This window comes from Stigmatopora argus, chromosome 5, assembly GCF_051989625.1.
Source record: "Stigmatopora argus isolate UIUO_Sarg chromosome 5, RoL_Sarg_1.0, whole genome shotgun sequence".
NCBI lineage: Eukaryota > Metazoa > Chordata > Actinopteri > Syngnathiformes > Syngnathidae > Stigmatopora > Stigmatopora argus.
The window spans coordinates 2,022,501-2,039,441 of record NC_135391.1 but is presented as its reverse complement, the minus strand read 5'-3'; the positions used below and the strand labels follow the sequence as shown (position 1 = coordinate 2,039,441).

The 16,941-nt window shown below is 38.5% G+C and overlaps 1 long non-coding RNA gene across 1 annotated transcript in view; it reads left to right on the top strand.

Annotated features, from left to right (window-relative positions):
• The window catches only part of LOC144073921 (uncharacterized), a 77,470-nt gene extending 72,100 nt beyond the window's left edge, over nucleotides 1-5,370 (top strand). Inside the window, exon 3 of the long non-coding RNA XR_013300191.1 lies at nucleotides 5,243-5,370. This is a non-coding gene — a long non-coding RNA (uncharacterized LOC144073921). The remainder of the gene's footprint in view (nucleotides 1-5,242) is intronic.
• Nucleotides 5,371-16,941: the final 11,571 nt, after the last annotated feature.

Sequence of the window (16,941 nt, the reverse complement as noted above, 5' to 3'; positions counted from 1 at the left end):
TTGAATTTTGTTCTGACCGATAAAGAGGACACCTTTTCACCAATCTGATCTCCTACAAGTGTAGAGCAGAAAATTCATTGGTCAATCTGTTTGCAGCGTACCGGTCGGAACGGAATTCAGGACCCTGTTGGCCTTTTTTGGAATTGGTTTGACATCCCGGTCTAGAGTCTGGGAGAAAAATAGCCATCTGTGGTCGCAAACCATTTGAAGTATAGCTCACATCACTTTTACACTGAGAAAAAAATTGAAAAATAACATATTGAGGACCCGCCACGGTTACACAGGCTAATTAGCTACCTTATTAATTATTTTAAATTTGAATTGGATTGGATTGGATAACTTTATTCATCCCTTATTTTGGGAAATTTCATTGTGACAGTAGCAAAAAAGGCATAGTTATAAGTTAGAGAGGACAGTCGCAAAGGCCGCAGAACAACAAAGCAAAAGCACAAAGTGCAAATCAAAGTAAATGGGATCATTAAGAATCACCAAATCAAATCATTAAGACAGGAAAGCAGCAAAAACACAAAACGAGCAAGAATGGACGGAGCTAACGCCACCGGCTGCCACTTGAACGGCGCCATCTTGGTTGCGGTAGCAAAAAACTCCTTTATTGTCAGTATACAAGTACACTGAGATTTTAAGCTTCACACATAAATAAATAGGCAAACACTGGCTAGTATATGGAGAGTTGTCATTTGCAGGTTTCGTTTTGATATGTAATTTTTTTTTTCGAATTGATCATTTGGTCAATTAGGACTATGTTCAACCTGTTAGTCCTGGGCTAGCCTTATCCTCCATCCTTTTAACCCTTCCGTCGTGTAACTTTAACAGTTAAAGTTTAACTTGTTCAGAGTTTAGAGTCGGTGTGCTTTATCTTTTCACGCCACCTCACCGCTAACCACCGTGGCGCAACCATCCATTGAGGCAAGGTTGAGCGAAACGACCCTTCTCAGGAGCTCAAGCAGAGTTTCAAGTAGTGTCCTTGACGGCAGTACTTTGCTTCTCTTGACTTGATCTTTTTTGTTCACCTTAACTTTCTCAGAATAAAAGTTAATATACATACAGGTCTACCTCTACTTACGAATCCTTCTACATACGAAATATTCAGGTTACAAAAAGCCTTGATGGATGGACAGATATTTTTAGGATCCTTATTAAATCGTTAGCAGCCATTGAAGGCACGTTTTTGTTCACTAACTTTCTCAGAATAGAAGTTAAAATACATACAGTTCTACCTCTACTTACGAATCCTTCTACATACGAATTATTCAGGTTACAAAAAGCCTTAATTGATGGACAGATATTTTTAGGATCCTTATTAAATCGTTAGATGCCATTGAAGGCACTTTTTTATGATCACTAACTTTCTCAGAATAAAAAATAATATACATAGTGCTACCTCTACTTACGAATACTTCTACATACGAAAAATTCAGGTTACAAAAAGCCTCGATGGTTGGACAGATATTCTAAGGACCCTTAATAAATCGTTAGCTGCCATTGAAGGCACTTTTTTATAATCACTTTAACTCTCTCAGAATAGAAATTAATATACATAGTGCTACCTCTACTTACGAATCCTTCTACATACAATATATTCAGGTTATAAAAAGCCTTGATGGATGTTCAGATATTTTAAGGACCCTTATTAAATCGTTAACTGCCATTGAAGGCACTTATTTTTGTTACTTTAACTTTCTCAGAATAAAAATTGATAAACATAGTGCTACCTCTACTTACGAATCCGTCTAAATAAGAAAATATTCAAGTTACAAAAAGTCTCGATGGATAGACAGATATTTTTAGGATCTTATTAAATCGTTAGCCTCAAACATTTGGTTTTGCAGCGGCCTTGTGGAAAAAAAGAAAGGATTTAATTCTGTACAAAGTGCCCAACCAGGCACAACAACCCCTCGGGCCAGATTGCACAACCTAGCGAGCCAAATCCAACCCGTGAGCCGCACGCTTGACACCCACCGACTTAAGCTAAAGTAGCGTCGGGAGGAGACGGACGACTGCTCTTGTCATCATCTCGCCAAAACACGGCGCACCAGACTAAGACTAAGTTATCAGCTGCCACATAGCGAACAATTCTCAGAAAACGTAAGCCCCTCGAATTAGTAACAGATCGGCGACATGGGCACACGAGCAGATGCAAGCGGGTTTGGGGGGGGGGACGCAGATGGAAGGACGTTGATGGATCCCGACAGGCGGCGAGCCAGGATACGCCGGCGTTTTGGCCCGCAGCCCGAGTCAACAGAGCGAGCTGACGGCTATATCTGCCCGGCTTTATTAACGTGGAAAAGTGTGAACGTACACCTGGATACGCAAACATACCCACACACACACCCACACACACCCACACACACACACACACACACACACACACACACACACAGACACATGGCAGGCACGCGTCGCCGCAATCCGGTGGCCAAGAAGAGAGAAAAAAAGAAAGTTTGTTTGGCAGCTAGCGCCAATGAGCTCCGGGATTGCAGGTGCATCCTTCACTTCATCCCCCAGCAGATTATTTAAAAGACAACCCGCAGCATGCCCCAACACACAACACGGGCAAACACACACACCCGCATCAACACACACACACACCCGCATGAAGACACACACACGCAAGGTGATTGTCAAGGCGGAAATGTTAACGATGTAAACAGCTCGCAGCGAGGAAAGAACAATTCTCCCTCCCTCGGTTTCTCTTTTTATGGCTTTTTAAAGGGTTGAATTCCGCTTGAATGATTCAAACTGTAGGATTTTTGTTTCTTTGTTTTTGAGTGGGTTTTTTTTCTCAATTTGATCAATACATTCATTCATTCTCACACTAAACTGTTGATAAATACATGTTTGGAATTATATACTGTCATTTGAAAGAAGTGGATTTTTTAAAGAAACGATTCTATTCCAAATAGAATAAATTATTGAGAAAAAATGTTTTCAGAGATGATTTACTTAATGCTATATCACCAATGATTATATTTGATAATGAATTTTGTGCACTGTGATATTATTCCCCATATTAAAGCAGATGTGTTATATATATATAGTTATATATATATATATATATATATATATATATATATATATATATATATATATATAGTTCTATGTGTATATATAGTTATATGTGTGTATATATATATATATGTATATATGTAAATGTGTGCATGTGTGTGTATATATATATATATATATATATATATATATATATATATATATATATATATATATATATATATGTGTATGTGTATATATGTGTGTATATATGTGTATATGTGTGTATATATGTGTATATGTATATAAATGTGTATATATATGTATGTGTGTATGTGTATATATGTATATATGTGTGTATATATGTGTATGTATGTATATATGTGGATATATATGTATATATATTTATTTGTTTACTTTAATTAGCGTCCAATCATAATTTAAATATGCATTAACATTGTTGCTAAACCTTGTGTGTGTGTGTGTGTGTGTGTGTGTGTGTGTGTGTGTGTGTGTGTGTGTGTGTGTGTGTGTGTGTGTTTGAGTGTGTGTGACAGCTGGTTGACACAGTGGGCACACTGGTGGGGTATTCGGAAATGGCATCACCTGTCACAATGTTTAATTAACACCTTCGTGTGTGTGTATACATGTGTACAAATATGTGTGTCTCGATGAGTACATTATTTTATGTAAATAGCTTGTAATGTGTTTTCACACCCCCATATATTTGTCTTACACATTATTTGCAAGTATTTCCACGAGCAGCATATTCCATCGACTTTCTTTTAATGTGCTTGAATAATATCTTTGTGCGCGTGCGTGTGCGTGTGCATATGTGTGTGTGTCAATGACAGCTGAGGTCACACCTGCGGGTTTTTAATCTGGACTCGCGTTGGGAAGTTGGAAGGTCTTATCGGAGCGTCCTCCGGCAACCCAGAGGTTCGCCAGCTGCACCTGGGATGCACTTCCTGTCTGTGGCACGCACACATACCCACACCGCCACACACTCGCAATTAAAAAAGATCAGCGGTGTTCCACAAATACGCATTTAAACAATTTACATTAAGTGTGGTAGACTTTTCGATTGAAAGTCGACCAGCACAGAAAAAGCACCAAAAGCTACGCCAACATTACGCGGGAGTTTTGTAATTTAATTAAACATTTAACAGTTCATTTCCTGGGGCGCTTCAAGTAGCAATTCCAACACTTTTAGCTAATTCAGGCCCGGAAACTCATTTCAATAAGTAGTATGAAATTTGGCGGAAGAATCTATTATGAAGGGTGAAACTTGCGAGAAGGTTCCAACAAGCCATAGCTGAAAAATACTGTTAGTCAGCCATTTTGATTTCAACTGGCCATTTTAGGATCAATAATAATAATAATCTTACAAGATATGGATTCCGGAAGCTTTCCATTTTTGTGTGGATCGGCCTTTTCGAAAGAATTGGCCTATTGCAGTCCACGGAAAACCAAATCCAAGAAGGTTTTGCTAGATTTGGTCGAGAACTTCAACGATTTATTGAATTGAATTGAATGTTTTTATCGATCAAATGGAGCAATTGGATTCGGAAATCAAATTTTCATATTGAAATTTGCTGCTTTAATGGTTCATTTATTTGGAATGGTGTTTGTTTTGAAAGTATTGTATTTAGTTCTATTGATTTGGGTGGAGACATTGTCCTCTAGTGTCAACAATGAATATGACATGCTGTATTTTCCGCACTATAGTTGAATTGAATGCTTTTATTGTCATTATACAAGTATAATGAGATTTAAAGCTTTCCCCACATAGTTTGTCTTGGCTGTTATGGCTCTGTAGCGCCTTCCAGAGGGCAGCAAGTTGAAGTGGTGGAAGCCGGGATGGGTACCATCTTTTAGAATGCTCTCTGCCCTTCTAAGGCACCGGAATTCGTAGAAGCTGGACAGGGTGGGTAGGGGACAGTTGATGATCTTTTGGGCTGAGTCGATTACCCTATGAAGTCTTTTCCTGTGCAGCTTGAGTGCCACACTGAAGCTGATTCCAGCACCCCCCGGGACCCTCGTGAGGAGAAGCGGTTTAGAAAATGATTAATTGCTACAAAATTTAAACAACTGGCAAAAAGAAGGATTTTTTGCTGTTTTTAAAGTGCTGCCCTTTTCCTTCACGCTTCCCCCGAGTCACATTGATTTCTTTCAAAAGTGTCATTTTGTGTTTACCTGGTTTTTGTTTGTTTGTTTGTTTGTTTGTTTTATTCAGGCGGCCCACTCTGGCATCCGCGGGGACTCTGATTGCGGCGGCGCCCTCCCCGCCGGGATAATGACGGCGGCGCTAATCGAGTCGTTCCGGAAACAAACAATGAGCGAAAGTCGGTCACACTCGGTTGGACCGACCGACGCTCACCTGTGAGTGTCCTCCATCCGTTGATGTGTTTGCGTGGACGGTCCATTGAATAACGGAGATGGTGGGTTTTTTTTCTTCTTTGCAGGTCGGAACCACGTGAGGTGTTTTTTTTCCCCCCGAACGACTGCCCTCGCCTCGCATGGTCGCCACACTAAAGATCCTTTTGTTAAAGGTGAGTTTGCTTTCATTGGCGGTTGTTTGCTGGAAGTAAAGGATGACCCAAAAAAATACAAAAAAACATCGGCAGTTAAGATCTACCAAACTTTAACGAGAAATCCCAACGATTATTAAAAAAAACAATACAAATGAAACACATACATTTCCATCGGTTTTAAAAGATAAAATAATGTGACAAATATGATAAAAATAGCTATACACATTAAACACACATTTCTATCTGTTTCAAAGATAAAGTAATAAAAAATATCAAAAAAACATCCCAATATTCATATGAAAACACAACAACAAACAATACAAATTAAACACATTTATTTCTATCTGTTTTAAAGATAAAATAATAAATATGACAATTATGATCAAAAGGACATCCCAACATTCATAAAAAACACTACAACAAACAATACAATTTATACACATACATTTCTATCTGTTTTAAAGGTAAAATAATACATATGTTCAAAATAAAACCCCAACATTTCTATTAAAAAACACACCAACAACAAATTAAACATACATTTTTATCTTTTTTAAAGATTGAATAATGACATATGACCCAAAGAACACCCCAACATTAACAAAAAACACAATAAAAAGTGATACAAATTAAACACATTTCTATATGTTTTAAAGATAAAATAATAAATATGTTCAAAATAAAAACCCCAAATTTCAAAAAAAAAAACACACAACAACAAACTATACAAATTAAACACATACATTTTAATCCTTTTTAAAGATCAGATAATATGACAAATATCATCCAAAGAACAAACCAACATTAACAAAAAACAATGATAATGATACAAATTAAACACATTCCTATCTTTTTTAAAGATAAAACAATGACCAAAAGAAAACCCCAACGATCACAAAAACACAATGATACAAATTAAACACATACATTTTTATCTTTTTTAAAGATTAAAAAAAATATAATCAAAGGAAAACCCCCAAATTTATAAAAATCACAACAAGAAAAAAAAAATACAAATAAAATATGAAACATACATTTTTATCCTTTTTACTTCCTATTCCTTCCTCATCCGCAAACAAATCATATTTCCATCTCCCCCTACCTTTCAATGTACCCAACACCCCAGCAAACCAAACTAAAAGGGGCTCAGAGTCGAGCCCTGAGGCATCCCCCCTCTCTCAATACCCCTGCAACACATAAAATAACCCAAAAATACAATACAAAGCATTGTAAACAATAGCAAAACATTCATATATCATGTTATATACATTTTTTTCATTAGTTTCTTTCTAATTTGCCTCTCAAAAATTACTTCCCGCCGAGCGTCGCAGCGACAAACAAAAAAAAACAGGTAAGTACGATATTTCAACGCCAAAATTGGAACTAAACCTTGACTTTCAAGTAAACGACTTGACTTATGATGACAAAAAATGAACTTAGCCCACTCTTGATCTCAGTGTCGGATTTTTTATATATATTTTTCGATCATTTTGAGAGCCGTACTCGATATTTCTCGAAAGTAGTTCATACCTGCGTCTGGGTCACCATTCCTCGCCGTACGTGCGCGGCGTGCGCGGCAGGATTAATGCGTGGCTGTCACGCGCCGCCAAATGATGAAGTAGTAAAACGGCGGCAGAATGAAAGAAGAAAAATAGCAGCGTGTCAGATAAAAAAGAGGACGGATGAATAAGAGAATACTTTGCCTTCGCAGAAAAATAATCGCATGAAAGATTAATGCGCTACGCGAGACCACCACTTGGAAAAGTGGGCTAAATACTCCCAACGCCACACCGAGAAGAACCCCCCCCCCAAAAAATTGCTGACAAAGTGGAGCTCTGCGTGTGAAATTTGAGCATTTTCTGCGAAAGGTCTTTTTTTCGGCGCTTTAAGTTTAAGGAGGAAAAAGGGGAAGAAAACAGTATAGCTTTATTTTTCACAGGTTTTTCTGCTTCTGGGAATTCAGATGATTGACTTGTCAATATTCTGGAAGGCCATGAACCACCAAAAACTCAAAACAATGCTAGGCAAAAAAAAAAAAAAATTACTGTATTTTCCCGCTCAAAGAAATGATGAGTGAATCGAGGGTACGGCTTATATGCGCATAAATTCGACTTGACATGCACGAAACTGCAAGGTGACAAAGATGAAACGCCGTAACGCAAGACAATGCGGCTGATACGGTCAATTATTTCAAAATAGAGAAAAGATAGACGGATAAAATATTTTTTAGATATTACAAAATGATTTTTGAACTAAAAACACAGAAAAATGGATTAAAAAATGAAATTATTGATTTCAAAGGGGGAAAATCAGGAAATATAATATACATCTATAATCTTCATTTTAATTTGATCCTAAAACAGAAAGTTCTACCAAATGTCCGTTCTACCAAACGTCCGTTCTACCAAACGTCCGTTCTACCAAACGTCCGTTCTACCAAACGTCCGTTCTACCAAACGTCCGTTCTACCAAACGTCCGTTCTACCAAACGTCCGTTCTACCAAACGTCCGTTCTACCAGACGTCCGTTCTACCAGACGTCCGTTCTACCAGACGTCCGTTCTACCAAACGTCCGTTCTACCAAACGTCCGTTCTACCAAACGTCCGTTCTACCAAACGTCCGTTCTACCAAACGTCCGTTCTACCAAACGTCCGTTCTACCAAACGTCCGTTCTACCAAACGTCCGTTCTACCAAACGTCCGTTCTACCAAACGTCCGTTCTACCAAACGTCCGTTCTACCAAACGTCCGTTCTACCAAACGTCCGTTCTACCAAACGTCCGTTCTACCAAACGTCCGTTCTACCAAACGTCCGTTCTACCAGACGTCCGTTCTACCAGACGTCCGTTCTACCAGACGTCCGTTCTACCAGACGTCCGTTCTACCAAACATCCATTCTACCAAACGTCCCTTCTACCAAACGTCCCTTCTACCAAACGTCCCTTCTACCAAACGTCTGTTCTACCAAACGTCTTTTGACGAAACGTCCGGTCACGCTAACAGCTGGGCTTTAAGATGATTGGCCAAGAGGTTCACGTATGTTAATTGGTATCGAGTTCCAGGTATGAGAGAAGTTGCTTTGGCTAATTTAGCACTCTTTTTGAAGGGAAGTACACAGTCACCTCTAGAGCCAGCCCTTGTTGACGTCTTGGAATTTTTTGGTACAAAATCTTGCAGTGGAGGAGGAGCTTTGTTACGGAAGATTTTGTCAACTAAGGTGGCATCTGCATATTTAACAGTATCGTTCAAGTGCAGGTGTTTATGTTTTTTTAAATATTTGACATTGGTGGTGCGTTTTTTTTGGCTTTGCAGCCAAAGTTTAATCGGCGCCATATGCCCTGGAAATCCGCCGTCTTTTGTCTTCCCCGCCGCCGTTGCCGCCTTGACCCAGATTGATGCAACAAATGTTTTTTGCGTCCCCCTTTCCGGCGTGGCCCACATCAACGGAGCACCTTGGTCCTCGTAAACACCTTCTCGCCGCGTAAACGCCACCTTGGCGCTCGTAGCTCTTCATTTAGTCTTCATTACGTGTCCATTACGCCCGTTAAACGCTAATGAAAGCCATCAACTTATTTTATAAATAGCCGCTTTGCTGCGGGCCTTAATTGATTTGCTAGCATGCTGATTGAACGTTAAACAAAACAAAGAAAAAAAGAAGCGACTCGGTCTTGGATAACAAAGAGTGAGAATTGAATCGCTTTTGAAGATGGGGAAAAATATGATTATGTGATTATGGCACAGGTTGGAATATTAGCTTGACTAACATATGGTATGTGACAGGGGGAGGAGCTAAAAGTACCCTATTTTTCCAACGTTAAGTCGCAACGGCTAAAGAATACGAAATGAAGAGAAGAAAAATGCATATATGTCACCTTTTTGGGTGGGCATTTTTTTTATTTTAGGACAAACCAAGATAAACATGCATTAAAGTAGCAATATTTAATAGGCAAATAACAGGCTAAGTAGGCATCGGTTAACATAAGAGGTTTTGGGATAAGTAATACCTTAAAAAAATAGGCTGTCAGTGGTCAGAGAGAGACGAAAAAATATAAATGTATAAGTAAAGTTGCATTTGAGTCGACAGGCTCATCTGTTTACATAACAGTTTTTGGGATAATTATTGCCTAAAATACATAAAAACAAAAAAACTTGACCCTAGTGAGGATAAATCGGTTCAGAATATGTGTGTATATATATATATATGTATATGTGTATATATATGTATACATATACACATACACATATATATGCATGTATATATATGTGTATATATGTATACATATACATATACACATATATATATATATGCATGTATGTATATATGTACATATGTATTTGTGTATATATATATATATATATGTAGGCATGCATCTATATATGTGTACATGTATATATGTACATATGTATGTGTATATATATGTAGGCATGCATCTATATGTGTACATGTATATATATGTAATGCAACATGCATATATATATATATATATATATATATATATATATATATATATATATACATATACACATACATATATATATATGCATGTATGTATATATGTACATATGTATGTATATATATATATATATATATGTAGGCATGCATCTATATATGTGTACATGTATATATGTACATATGTATGTGTATATATGTAGGCATGCATCTATATATGTGTACATGTGTATATATATGTAATGCAACATGCATATATATATATATATATACATATATATATATATATATATATATATATGCATTTATATATGTACATATGTATGTGTATATACATGTAGGCATGCATCTATATATGTGTACATGTATATATGTAATGCAACATGTATATGCATGTTGGATTTGCGTTTTAGAGAACAGGTTAAATTTCAGATAACTATAGTATAAAAAAAAGAAAAAGTGGTCAGAGGGAGGGGAAAAAAAAGAACAAACATAAATCGCATTTGAATTTTAGTCGCACGAAACGATGGGAGGAAAAACGTGACCTATAGCCCGAAAATACCATAATCAATCCAAAATCTTTTAAGTGAAATAGCTACACGCTTCCAACCAAATTTCCTGATTAGAATATATAGCAAAAAGTAAAGATGAACCCTCCCACAGCCTCCAAACGAAGGCGGACAAGGCGCAAACATGCACTTTGACTGATGCACTTTGAGGCCGGCCAACTCTCCTCTATTACTCGACATCCCATCCCGGTATCGCATTCCATTACCGTGTCATGCGTACGCGCCGTGTACTTAAAGTGCTCTTGTTGCTGTCACTTACGCTGACATGAAGGAGACTTCAATTATTCATGAGCGTATTTGCTCTTGTGAGGACAAGGCTTACACACTAATCACAAAAAAAAGACCACCACAGACACCTTGCGTGCGCTCGTCTACGTGTCATTTAGCCCTCTGCGCATTTCCCACAAGGCCGAGCGAGCGGCCCGAGTCGCCGAGCGGCGGCGGCGGCGAGTCCCCGGGGTTCCCGTCCCGGCGCCTCCATTGTTGCCGTTTTGATGTATTGCCGGGAAAGCCCCGGAAGGCAGCGACCACTTATTTAGACATCAAATTAGGGTCTCCTACACACACACACATACACACACGTACACACACACATACACACACGGACTAATAGGGTGAAAAAAAGCTTATGTTAGCATTTTTCCGAGTAAGGACGTGCCAAAATGTCTCCGCAAAGAAGTGTGAAGAGGCTAAGGTGAGCACGAAGAAGCTAAAAAGACCAAAACAGAGGTCCACGTGACCCCCGCGAGCTCAATTTAAAATGAAATTTACACCTAGATGTGAATATTTTTGCATTCCCGGTCATGTTTGCTTAATTTCCAGCAGATTTGAGCAGTGTGTATTTAATAGCAAGCGCGTGGAAGGACTGACTGTGATGGCGTCCTCGCGGCGTCGCTTAATTAGCTTTGACGCTCAACACTAACGACTCCTGTTGTGGTATTAAAAATGAAAACGTGACAACTTGTTAAATGCGTGAGTCGTTTCGACAGGAAATGTTTAACTCCTTCGTGAATAAAATATAACTTTTTTTGCCATTGCAGCGCTACCCAAAATCAAACTGCAATTTTTAACTAATGTTTACCATTCATTTAATTTAATTCAACTTTAAATCTCATTATACTTGTATAATGGCAATAAAATCATTCAATTCATTTTTTTAACCTCTTATCCTCACAAGGGGGGTGCTGGAGCCTATACCAGCCAACTTCTGATACCCTGAATCGGCTTATAGTGCAGAATATACGGTATGTAATATTCATTGTTGACACCAGAGGGCAATATATCCTCCCAAATCAATAAAACCCAATATAATATTCGTTAATTTATTCATTTTCTGAACCGATTTATCTTCACTAGGCTCGTGGGGGTGCTGGAGCCTATCCCAGCCAACTTAGAATACCCTGAATTGGCTTATAGTGCGGAAAATACGGTATCTCATATTCATTGTTGACACCAGAGGGCAATATATCCTCCCAAATCAATAGAACTCAATACAATATTCGTTAATTTATTCATTTTCTGAACCGATTTATCCTCACTAGGCTCGCGGGGAGTGCTGGAGCCTATCCCAGTTTACAGGGGACACCTTGAATCAGTGGCCAGCCAATCACAGAGTAGACCGATAACCATTCACTCTCACACTCATACAAATTTAGACTGTCCAATCAGCCTAACATAAACATTTTCGGAACATGGGAGAAAAGTGGAGTACCCGAAGAAAACCCACCCAATCCCTGGGCGAACATGCAACTCCACACAGATGGACTACTGACCTAGATTTGAACCCAGAACCCCCAGAGCTACGAGACCAACATGCTAACCACTCAACCAAAATACAACACTTTCAAAACAAACCACCCCTATCTTTGGCACACACCTCAAAAGTGGAGGTCACTTTTTTTACATTACACCACCGAAACTACCACATAAGAAGGTAGTCGGTTCCAAAACGCTCTAAATGTCACTTGAACAAGGACACACACATACACATACCTACACACACACCCACACAGACGTGGCCAGTGTGACCCGTGAGAGCGCCGAGCGACAAAACACTTTCCTGTAATAACTTCAGCTACATCTAATCCTATTTCCCTCACAAGTGTGAGTGTGCGAAAATACTTCATGTGTGTGTGTGTGTGTTTGTAAAGATCTTAATTCATTTTTTGCTAACTCAGCAAAGCCTCCACACAATTGCTCAGCGACAACTTTAACATACACGCACACACACACACACACGTACTCGAACATGCCAGCAGGGACCCTATTGGACGTTGCCATGCCATTGAAAGCACCACGAAAACAAGAAACAGAAATTGTGTACCTGCATTTTTTTTTTGTCTTTCATGTTATTGCGTTCATTTATTTATTTGAAGAATTCCCGCAGCCCGTCTCAAACGTGGTGAGCGTCAAAGTTAATGGCGCACAAGAAACACCAGGAACAGCATGACTCATTAGAAAAGTTACTTTTCTCTAACTTGGCCAAGTTGATTTATTTATACAGACGCCGTCTACTTATTCATCTCGTTATTTTTTTCATTTCCACAACACGTTGAAATATAACTCGCCTTCAAATTGGCTTGATTCATTTCGGATGTCCTTCATCTTGTCTTTTGTCAACTTTAAGGCTGATGATAATTCAACATTTTTCATTCAGAACGAATACAACTTATTTTTTTTTGGGCATCTAATGGATTTTTAAGGCCAGATGATTACAGTTATTTATTTACAACAAAGGAAATTTAAAAAGTGTGAAGGAAATTACAAATAATTCTCATAATGGAACATAATACAAATAAAAAATCAATAGCAAACCATATAAAATAGGTTTGTATAATTTTATCGCATAAAACTGATATTAACAACATCTCCCGAGGTAGATAAATATTGATAAATGATCAAGATTAATTACAATATGCTGCTTGAAAGATTGCCGGTAAATACAATATATTTTTAATGCTGAAATTTGATTTAAAAAAACACCCTGAATTGGTCACTAAACAGTCGCATACATGATAACAATGGTTTCATAATATAGTTATGCTAAGACGCGTTCGTTACAAGAAAATATTTTGATGAAATAGCCTATTGTGACATAATAACAATAATATGTTTTGTTTATTTTCGTATTAAAACAAAAAGTAATACTGTTAAGCAGCTACATGCTAAATGCTAGTGTGCAAACACAAACAACAACATTTAAATTCAACTTACAGACACCAACCTCTTTACAGAAAAGAACAACATACCTGTCAACTTATACAATTTTCCCGTTTCCAGTTTTGTACAGGATTTTTTAAGTGTGTTTTTTGGGGGAAAACCGATCTCGTTTTACCAATTTCGGGTCTAATAAACCTCGTCCAGGTTCCAGGACTTTTTTCGTAAAATTGAAAATTTCGTAAGTAGAGGTGTAAATTCTCTAATTCATTCCACAGTCCTCACACAACTACCAACTAAACCCTTTGAAATTGGTCAAAGTGTCCCAATTTTGTATGAAAGATGTGAGGAAACCCACACAAGATTTATTAATGTCTTAAAAGAAATCAAACATCTGAAAATGTGCCCTGCGACGCAGAAATATCTCCCTCCACGGCCGTTATAGATGTAATACCCGTGTTTGTCCTCCAGATGGCGGCAAGACCCTGTTCTACCAGGTCCGAAAGCCGTCCACTTTGTAGTACATTTTAAACTTTTATGTGTGCCCTATGTGTGTGTGTGTGTGTGAAAATATGTGCCACTTTGCCTTTGTAGGTTTTAATTGCTTAATAATATAATGGATAAGGAAATGGAATTACTTTTTGGGGGATTTCGTAACTTGGATCTTTTTTGTATCTCAACACTCATTTGCATATAAAAAAAATTGTAACCTGAAACTTTTGTACCTAGAGGCATTTGTAAGTAGAGGTATGACTGTATAAATATAGCTTGTCGGAAAGTCGTCCACTTTGTAGAAAATCTTAGACTTTTCCGTGCGCCCTATGTGAGTAAACGTGCCGCGCTGCATTTGTACGGATTTTTATCGCTTAATAAGTGGAATTGCAATCATTAATAAGGGGAGCAATTGGCCGAGCTTGACAGCTATGTGACAGTCAGTATACATCCGACGTTCACATAAAATGGTGCTTTACAAAATCCTTAACATCGCCGTTGTTAATCACAAACACAATGGCGTGTGTTGCCTTCAGGGTCCAATCTAAAAAGGACGACAAATAAGCACCAGGCTATGCTGGATAAAGCATTTAAAATAATGAGCGTACTGCTTAATGCAATGGAAGTCAACGTGTGTGAGTGTGTGTGTTCTAGTTAACCTGTTATTGTTTGGAAAACCCACCAATCCCCATCCAATTATTCACGATGAGTCGGCTAGGGTTCGAGTGCTGCTAAATGAATGGATTGAAATAAGTCGTATGTGGACGCGAGAACTGTAATCTGTTATGGAATGGCCACAGACGGGGGAAATGAAAGTATATCGCAGGGGGTGATAGGAGGATGAAGACCATGAGCAAGGAGAAAAGGTGTAGGGGAAAAAAACAAAACAAAAGAGAACACGGAGACAAAAAGTTCTGCTTTTGATCAATTGTCGCTCGCTGGCAGGAACATCCCATTTTTCAATCCCTTACCGAGCAATCTGTGCTGCCCGGCAATGAAACAGAACACCCGCACACACACAACCACAGCCGTGAAGATAGCATTTTTGGACCCTAAATGTACAACCCTCCATATCTTTCTCAGTCTCGGGAATACTATACGTAAAAACACAAAGTACACTTATACAGAAGTACACGTATATAGTTATTTTACACATATACTGTTATTTTTTGACGTATTATCCAAACCAGTCTTTCAGGACTGGACTGGACTGGAAAGTTAGCGATGTTCGGATTGGATACTCATTATCGGCACCCGGTACGAGTATTTTTGGACAATATCGGATTTGGTACAGTCCGATCGATGCAGTATTCGTGTCCGTTTTCGGTTGCTGGAAATGAAACCGCTAGCCAAATATTTCCACTCTTGCGAAATTAATCCGAATAATGTAATATTTGTAAACAGAACACCAGTAAGGCTCACTTTTATACAAATAAAATGCAGTGGCAGGCCGTCAGGGCCTTCAAGGCCTTGTCTGCTGGCCTAAGAAATATCTGAATCATATATTATATTTTGTCCATCAATACTTATTAAATAATTCCAAATTGTCTGTTAGCTTCCTTTCATTGTTTTTCCCCCTGGTTGCATTGCTTCCAGATGTGTTTTCATATTGAAGCATATAACCAATCACATTTCAGCCATTATTTGTTACCAGGGTCAGAAATCTGCCTCAAGGCCTTCACAATCAGTTCTGCAGGCTCTGCTGCATTAAACAAGCGTCGATAAGACTTTTGCTTTAACCAATCAGAATTCGATTTGGAGACACAAGGCCTTCTTGCAGGCTTAGGGATATGTCATCGCTTTCACCACCTATGATTGGCTAGTGATAGAGTAGGCAGGCCAAAGCCAGAGTGAGCCAGCCAGAGTGAGCAAATTCAACCCACAATGGCTGAAGGAGGAAAACAAATGGATTTGGTTGCAAATTTGTTGGCAAAGCCATTTTCTAGACGGACTTTTAGTAAAATATGGCTGTATTCCTAAATATTATTTCAATTGTATGAGGTTATTATTGATGATTTTTTGTGTCGCAGGGTTGGATTGATTCGTTGGAGGCGCTACGAGAAAATGCACGGACCGCCACTGATAAAACGGTTCATCATTTCCTGGCTCCATTAGTTTTACCGGTGAAAAAATATATTATCAGATTATTATTGGCTCGGTATGAGCGAAACTTGAATAAACTCGGATTGCATCAGAAGTAAACAATATAATAAAAAATCTGCATCGAAATGAGCGTTAAAAACCTCCAAATTAAAACAGGAAATTCAATTTAGATGTAAGCAATCGGTGCAGTACACCACTTTCTCCAACAGATGGTGCTTCCGTTCCTAAGGACAACTACGTTCATATTTTAATCGATCAAAAGGCTATTTTTGAGGGATCGTTTTCATTTGACTATCTTGGCTTTGTTATTTGTATCGTCTGCGGCTTTTCAAATGACGAAAAGAACTCGATGAGTTGATTAACATTCACGCCGGGAGATGTTTTGATTGCACAAACGGCGGGGCTTCGTGGCTGGCATGTTTGTGAATTGGACTTCTTTGCGCCCAATTTTGGTGATAAAAGAGGCAATTTGTGGACTCATCTGGGTGCTTTTGCACACTGTTTACCTTATTGACGCTAATACGGCTTTTGACTGAGCAGCCCGTGAGGCAAATTGGCAATTGCTATTAATAAGAAGTACATTTGTGATTGTCACAGCCGCAAATAACAAGTCGACGTCTCTGGAGTTGCT